We start from the raw sequence: 9,140 nt of genomic DNA, 5'->3' as shown, positions 1-9,140 counted from the left end.
CACTTTTTAACTTTCAGTGATGTTTAAAGGAAAGGTAACTGCCCTTTGCAGTGAGGGACCACAAACAGAGTGTAAGATTGTATCAAAAACTTTTACAAAATAACTGCTAGACTGACTTTTTAATATCAAAGTGCCCCAGCAGGTCTTAGTATGTCTTAGTGTTTTTGTTGATAAATGTTCTTAATCAGACTAATGAAACATGGACTCTGACATTGACAGTGAACAGAACCTGAACAGTTAAGGAAAGAGCAGCAGTTGTTTTATATGTCACACTTTTGCAGAGAAAAAAAGTCAATTCAATTAAATGGTCTTTCCATTGTAACAAGTTTTGTGTGTTTGTGTGTATAGTTTTTATGTGTGTCCCTGGAGTAGTGTATTCTACATATAAGACTAGTGTCATTTTTTTTATTTATGAATGGGAGAGACGTATGTATTTCCTGTTGTTGGCCATATAATATAATGACTTATTGGTCATTTATATTTCCTTTGAAAAATGTCTTTTTGTCATAAGAGATACACTCTTTTTAACAGTTCTACAGTAAAAAAATATTTGAGTTAACATAATTTTGTATGTATAGCAGTTCAATGGGCAGGTGGCTAACTGGTTAAGGATGTTCTTAACCCAAGCTAAAACTGAGGTATGTTGTGGCAGAGGTAATCTAATCTTGTGACCACAAGGTTGTGATAGGATGTTATTCAGATTTGTGTTGGCTGATGAAAGCTACAGTTACACATTTTTAGCCTTAGGAGGTAGGAAGTTTGCATGTTGTACACATGGCTGCTAGACGTCAATGAGCTCAATATTGTCTACAAATGTCAGCTGTCTCCACCTGTTCTGTGCTCATATTCATGTATCCAGTGGTGTAGTGGTCCCTGGAGAAGTGGGTAAACTCTTAATTTTTTTAAGCAGCCCATACAGCACAGGATAAACGGCCTGTTTTTAGAAGTGGGTATATGCAATGCTGACTGAAAAATAAGTGGGTATACCTGTGTATACCCTGGACTATACCACTGCATGTATCGCTTCTTATCGTATTAGGTAGTTCAGAGTGCACTCTAAAGGCTGAGTGCTAGTCTACTGCATTTGTCTTGGGCAAAGTCCATTTTGTAGTTGGTGGCATGGCGGATGGGCCAAACACATAGAGCTCTTTAATGTGCCCCCTGACAAACAGCAACTCCTTTCCACCCTTCACTGAGGAAGAGGAGGGACATGTGGGGCATTAGGTCTCACTCTGACAGAGCAGACTTCTCAAAGCAGACTTCTCAAAACAAACAACGGCATACAAAGACAGCCATTACCTACTGATACGCCTGTTACTCCTTTGGAAAAATCAGGATAGTTCCACAACAGTATTCATTTCATTATGATTGCTGTATTGCAGTTTTCATAGAATAAATAATCAAACATTTAAAAGAACATTTGCAGGAACCCAGAGCGTTTGATCACGGTAGCTCATCAGACTGCTCAAATTCTCTGGAAGTGTTAGTGAGAGCCTCACACACTGTGAATGTGTGCTGGAGTGTGTCCGACACTCACACCGCTGTGGTAAGCAGCTCCATATCTGACTGCCCTGCTCCATTGTGAATGTCACTCAGCTCCTCCTGCTGTTGAACCAGCTGCTCCATCCTGAGTTTCTCTGCATGAGCACAAAAAGACAAAAGCACACCCATTACATTCATGAAAAGGTGAAAAGGTAACCAGACAAGTAAAACCGCTTCTACAGTCTTTGTGTCATATTAGTGTGCAACACCCAAAAGTAGCAATCTTTCTTTTGCTATCAAACATTGCAGCCATCAAGGTAAGACTTGAAAACCATACTCCACTGGTATAAAAAAATATTGTAACATACAGTACCAGTCAAAAGTTTGGACACACCTTCAATGTTATGGAGAAGTGTTTTCTTTACTTTTATTATTTTCTACATTGTAGATTAATACCGAAAGACATTTAAACTACGAAAGAACACATATGGAATGATGTACTTAACAAAAAAAGTGTTATCTACCATCTAGAAAATAATAAAAGTAAAAAAAAAACCGTCTTAAAAAATAAGAAGGCGTCCAAACCTTTGACTGGTACTGTATCTGACTAAGTGATTTGACGGAACATAGACCAGGAACAGGAAGTGGCCGAATAATCCTGACCTGCTTTTAGGAGCTGAGGTGTAGCATTCTCTACAGTGATGATCTCTGCCGGGAGTCTCTCAGGTGTCTGACGAGAACATTCAAGAGGCATAATGACCCTCTTTCACACATACAACCACCCGAATATTCAATCAGATATTTAATGAACTCAAGACAACTCACAAACATAGAGGAGAGACTTTTGTGTTGAACCATCAACTGTTGCAGTTGATTCTCAAACTTCATCCTGATGGGAAAAAAAATGTAGAAACAAATGTCGCCAGTGTTTGATCGGTAACAGCTTTTATTCCACCCATAACATGCCACCAAGAGAGGTATTTTAAACCTTCTCCCTGCCTTCACAGTTCATCTTTATAGTACATCTGTGAAAATGGACTGAATAATGGCTGTATCTGAACCAGTGTTGTGCATAATTCAGAAGTGCCCCCACTTTCAGTTCATGAGGTGGATTTCAAACTGAACTGGCCTTGACCAATTAGAATGACCGGAGGGAATTCAATGGACTGTAATTCAAAGAAGCAGTAAGTGGGACCTGCCACACATGTCATGTGAGACTTGAATACACATGCACACTTTTTAATCACTGAATAAATCAACACTGAACTGAATGAATACTTTTTTAATCATATTGAGTAATGAAAAAATGATCTTTGAGGACAGAAATATTTGTATGTTCAGTATAGCTGGCACAAATTGAGTTGACCCATTCTTCAACATCCTAGTTTTTACTTAAGATGCAGTCCGCTATCCAACACACCATTTCTTTTTTTTTTTAGTGTGTGCACTTGAAAAAAGAAAAGAAATATGATGTTTGTACACGGTCCTGATTCTGTAAATGGGAAACAAACATAGTGGTCGAGCCATAAACTATTCCAACCAATCAGTACATTGTCAAAGGGAGATGTGTAATTGAATTGGCTGTTGAGTTTAAATGAACAACCTTTTTGCTAGAAGTGCGATATGTATCTTTAACTGCTCCCTAAATGGCACCCTTATTTTTCCAACCTCGACTTGAAGCACCTCGAAACAATACATTATGAAGCCTGTTTTGGTTTAGCATTGTGCAGTATTGTATGTAGATTGATGAGGAAAAAAAATACTGAATCCCTTTTAAAAGGTGAAACAAGAACAATTTGAAAACATTCCATCTATATTGTATGTGTAAATAAAATCCTCTGAACTTCATCTGTTTTTAGTTAAAAAAAAAAAATCCTACCTCCCATTTTCTTTCTCAATTCAAATTCCAATACATTTTAAAAATGAATGAGAGTTTAAGGGTGGTTTCAGTCAACACAATTCAGGATGAACATTTCATTTCATTTGAATGGTGCACGATAGTTCATTTAATATTTCTGCATTGCTTGCTGTCATCTAGCTAGTGCGTTCAGATGCAGATGGCGCACTAAAACGGATTTATTGTTACCTTGTTTTGCGGTGCTTGAGTGTGGCTTCTTGTATCTGGTATCGGTACTGTTCCACCAGTTCTTCTTTCTCCTTGTTCTGCTCCTGCAGCCTTTAAAGAACACAAGGCAGACATGCACTTAGGCGCTTCCTCAAGCAATGAAATGTAGCTGCAGTTCTGTAACATAGAGGCAAACAGAACTATGCAGTTCTGTAACATAAAGGCAAACAGACCTATGCACATACCTCTGAGACTCCTGGTCCAGTTCTTCACACTTGAACTGAAGTATTCTATGGGACTCTGGGTTCACAGACAGACACAGGTCAATGAACAACCCATCTATTTACACGGCCATAGGCTTGACATAACAGTTACAATCAGCTCTTGCTGAAAAACACTATGTGGTTTGATAAAGGGAATTTTAATAAGCATTATTTACTCTGTTTACAGACACCTTTTACAACTGCACTCAATGTGTGTTTGGATCATCACACACAACAGTCTGTCTTAGTGACACATGGTGTGCATCAGTATCTCAGATGTAAATATTGCATGTAATAGTATTTGCACTCATAACAAAAAGAACTTGACTAAACCTACAGCTAGAGCAGAGACACCCACTTTCTATATCCTAGTGTAATGTAGGCTACTCAGTAAATTATGCAATGGGGTTGAAGAAACCTTAAACGAATGGAATTAGTTTATCTTGATTTGTTTAGCAAATTAATTAGTAGTCTCATTTTTTAAATAAAACTCACTAAAGTCAGCAGGACAGGACAGGACACAATGGCAGATAGTGCAGCACACTACATAATTATTGTGTTTGGCTATGGTGATTGTCAGTTCAAGAATTAAATTACCTAGTTACATTAGTTAAAGTATTTGATACCCTAATAGGTTTATATGCTGTTGATCAGTCCTTCACATCGACTTGGGGGAATTTTGACCCATTCCTCCACACAGAACTGCTGTGATGTTGATTTCATGTGATTGTGTAATCTCATGTTCAAGTAAAATGCAACGCCATTTCATAAGAATGTATTATTTTTGTATTGTTTGTATCTGGAGTGACTAGGCTAGAGAAAGTAGCATGTAGCCATCTGTGTATGTGTGTGTGTGTGTGTGTGTGTGTGTCTGTGTGTGTGTCTGTGTCTGTGTGTGTGTCTGTGTGTGTGTGTGTGTGTGTGTGTGTGTGTGTCTGTGTCTGTGTACAGAAAAGTTCTCTGGAACTCATAAGGTACCTTAGGAAACAGTGAATAAACCGAAAATGCTTAACATACCTTTCTTCTCTTTAAGGATGACATCTATCTGAAAGGCCTCTGAGCACACTGGAAACAGAGGTTCTCTTTAGATAACAAAAGTATGTAATGTGGCTGTACCATAAATACACACACACACACACACACACACACACACACACAAACAAACACACACACATACACACACATACATACAAACACACACACACAAACATATATATTATGTTACTCACAGGTCTCCTCTTCTTGTTCTAATGAGCCTTTGAGTATTTGCACCTCCAACAGTGCCTCTTCCAGAGTTCTTCTAGCTATGTACACAAAAACACATATGAAGAAGTTCAAAATAATTCAAACAAATGTCTATGGTGTAACAGACAATTTCTCACAACACCATATCATATTTTGGGATTTCAATGTTTGGGTTTGATCTCTTCAGAAGTGAACTGCAAAACTGGTAGTCTGTTTTGCAAGACAACAAGTAATGTGGAGAGTGATTGATTGAGCCATATAACATACAACATTTCATGATAAATGCTATTTTGGGATTTGAAGTCAGGAAAATAAATGTTGGTGCCATTTCATGGATGCACAGTTGACTCACACTGTGATGTATGTGTGGCCTCAATTTCATTTCACAATAAAAATGTCAGTGGCGCGCAGGTGGGGACATTACATGACCACCTTAAGTTTCAGGTACACCTATGAAATGTAGGTGTCTGTGAATAGTTAGTTGAGTCCCTATAGGCAAGTCTCTCCACTTGGCAGCCATCTTGGCAATGCCTCATGCTATTTCAGGCAAACAAGATCAGGCTCTGATCTAAATGAATGGGGAGAGATCAGGCTCTGATCTAAATGAATGGGGAGGGATCAGGCTCTGATCTAAATGAATGGGTAGAGATCAGGCTGTGATCTAAATGAATGGGGAGAGATTAGGCTCCAATGTAAATGAATGGGGAGAGATCAGGCTCTGATCTAAATGAATGGGGAGGGATCAGGCTCTGATCTAAATGAATGGGGAGGGATCAGGCTCTGATCTAAATGAATGGGGAGGGATCAGGCTCTGATCTAAATGAATGGGGAAAGATCCGTAACTTTTCATAGACTAATCATACAGTACATCACATGAATACGTAATTAAATCTGACATGAACTGTGCGAACATGATTCACCAACCACTCAAATAAGGCTAAAAAAGACTTTATTCTTTGTGTTGACTTGCTCACTGTGCATGAACCAAATTTCTTGGCGCGGCTATTATTATGGCAACAGTGGAAATAAACAGAATATGCAGGGGAGGTGGAACGTCAGTTATGCGGTTTCAAACAATGTTACAGAAAATAAGGAAGCTATTAACTATGTAAGACACTGCAAACACAGAAGTGGAGAAATAAGTCTTAAAACACTTAAAACACTTAGAACACTTAAAACATTTCTGTTTTTTTTTCTTTTTCAACCCAACAGAGTTGAGACTGTTGGGTCATTTTGTTGTTGTTATTTTAACTAATTCTGGGTTGTTTTCTATAACCCAGCCACTGGGTTAGAGGTTGAAGACAGTGCTCCCTCCCCCTGATCAAGGCATCATACGAACACAACATCTTCACAAAAGCATTGGTTAACATGTTAAGTTAAGTTGTGCCACATAGTTAGCTGGTTCACAATACCTTGCTGTAGTCTCCTCAATTTCACTGCGAGTTCCTCCACTTTGGGTTCCTTTCCATCCTCTGATGAGAGCAAACACATGCCTTTGTTCATACTGTAGGCTACATGCTACATCCCCACCAGCCTTAACACTAATAACACAATTTACACTGCTAGGGTATTCATGGCTTTTTTTGTATCTGAACTTAAGACATAGCTATCTGTAAAACATCTGGCCCACTTTTGACCCTTTCCCACTGCAGGAAGTCAGTGAACCCATTTGGGTTGCTCTGTGTACAGCCCCACTGCAGAAACCTACCCTATAGGCTAGAGTCTGACGGATCTGATCCACTATCGGTATCATGGGTCAAATCCACACACAGGGGGATCAAGCCTGCAGTGTTCACAGACAGGCTTCTCAACTTTCTGGTTACGGTAACCACTGGCATTCAGGCTTCACCATGCTAATTGTGTCCCCAATTAGTGCTTGCTTCAGGACTTTATTGTTGCATTCAAGATGACTGTAAACTCGGGAAACCAAATCTGGGATATTTTGATTTTAGAAACCCATGTGTTACGGACGCTCATATTTTGATGTTTATTTTTAGCACCCCCTGCTGGGGCAGTTATTGCTTTCACCCGTTTTGTCCGTCTTTTCCAGGCTGATTGCTGTGTATCAGGCGCACCTGGCGTTCCCTATTTAAGAGCCCAGTTCCCACCTGAGCGCTCTCTCTCAACCACCAACGGAAGGACTGCGTGACTGGTCTCGGCTTCGCCACCGCCTCCGTTACCTCTTTCAAATTCGCTCTCCTGCGTGAGAGCTCACCTTTTTTGGCCTTCGGGTCTTTTGTCCTGTGCGGGAATTAATAAATACCCCTGGTTAACTCTACCTCTCGCCTGGACCTCAATTCTTTGTTTAGTGCCCAAGGTGGGCCGTAACAGGAATTGATTGGGGGCTCAATCCGTGTCTTCTGACTTAGTTGTCATAAGATTTTTGAATTCGGCCTTTTCTAGTCTCGTCTCGTCGTGACTTATATAGATTTTTGCGAGTGTACGGAACAAGGTAAGTGCATCCCGTTTAAGTAGAGTTCTACAGGAAGACCGACCTGTTTTTCCACCTTTTTTTCGGGCAATATCTGAGGAGGGGGCTTTCGAGGCCTCGAGCTCAGTACGGCCAGAAGACTAGGTTCAGGTATAGAGTTTCCAGTTTAGGGAGGGGGAACTCTGCTGATCCGGTTAAATGCACTGTTCTGGTTACACTGCGTGTTCTGATATTTGTTGCTGTGACTTGACTGACTTTTTGCGTGTTTTACGCTTTGTTGTAAAATTTCCGCGTTGCCCTTGGTAGCGCTTTGTTAAGGGGTTTTTGAGCGTTGCATTTTTGTGTGACGACTTCGTTACATTGCTCTGCAGTGTTGTGTTCGTGCGCTGCTTTGTCAAGTTTCACCATAGATTGATTTGCGGTACACTTCACCAGTGGTTTTAACGCCACTTCCTTAAGCTTTGCTTAATTCAGTAGCTACGGGCTGCTTCCGAAATCGTTTAGATTTCCCGTGTGTCGTTTGCGGGCACACTTCCAGAGAGCATTGGTCTAACCTAGGGTTAAATCATATTTTTGTATAAGGTAATTCAGTGTACGTGATGGCGTCTGTAAAAGAGTTTATTGAGAAACCTGATGTGGCGTTACTGAAACAGTTAACGAAGGATCAGCTGGTCGAGGTAGCCGCTCATTATAATATTACTCTTAATTACGATGTACGGCGTAAAAAGCATACCACGTTGAGTGCCTTAATTACTGGTCTAGTTGAGGAAGGTATCATTCCTAGATTAGATGAACCACTTGAGCTTCACTTTGTCCACTTCGAGCGCGTCGCGACTTCGTTGTCTTGGCCCAGGTTTGCTTGGCCGCTCCTCCTCCAATGTGTGTTGGTAGGGAGGGCCCAGCAAGTCTACTCCTTACTTTCGGTGGAACAGAGTGCAGACTATGAGGGAGTAAAAAGTGCCATCCTGCGAGCATATGAGCTGGTACCCGGAGCCTATCGGTTGCGCTTCAGAGACTTTCGCAAGACCGATGAACAGACTTTCGTAGAATTCGCTCGAGAGAAAGAGCAGTTGTTTAAACGTTGGTGCGCTGTACAGAATGTGGCTGATTACGCGCAACTCTGTCAGCTAGTCCTGGTTGAAGAATTTAAAAACTGTCTCCCCGACACCGTCGCTATGTATGTCAATGTACAAAGAGCTACGACCCTTGAGGAAGCCGCTGTTTTAGCGGACGAGTTCGTGCTCACTCATACAGTTGGGATGCGCGGCCGGCTGCGGGAGACTGAGACCTCGCACAGGGTAAGCTCGCTGTCTGAGGGTAGCCCACGCCAAACTGATTGTTTCCAGAGTCCGAGCTCCGACGTTAAGTGCAATTACTGCAAGAAACCCGGTCACCTAGTGGTGGATTGTCCGACGCTCGAAAAGAGAAACGCTTCTGCTGGCACTGGCAATACCTGACGGGCTGGGAAAGTGTTCCGGGTAAACGCCTAATTTGAGTCCCAAGTTAGGAATTGCTTAACTGTTTCTGTGTTTTTCAATAAGATAGATATTTTTTTGTAAACATCTAGGACTTGTGGGTTTGAATGTTAATGTGGATGTATTCCTCCTGTACCTGCAGCTAATTTATGTTGGCTAGAGCCACCATTTCGGTGGGA

Source organism: Sprattus sprattus (assembly GCF_963457725.1).
Source record: "Sprattus sprattus genome assembly, chromosome: 20".
Taxonomy (NCBI): Eukaryota; Metazoa; Chordata; class Actinopteri; order Clupeiformes; family Clupeidae; genus Sprattus; species Sprattus sprattus.
This window is presented reverse-complemented; position numbering follows the sequence as displayed.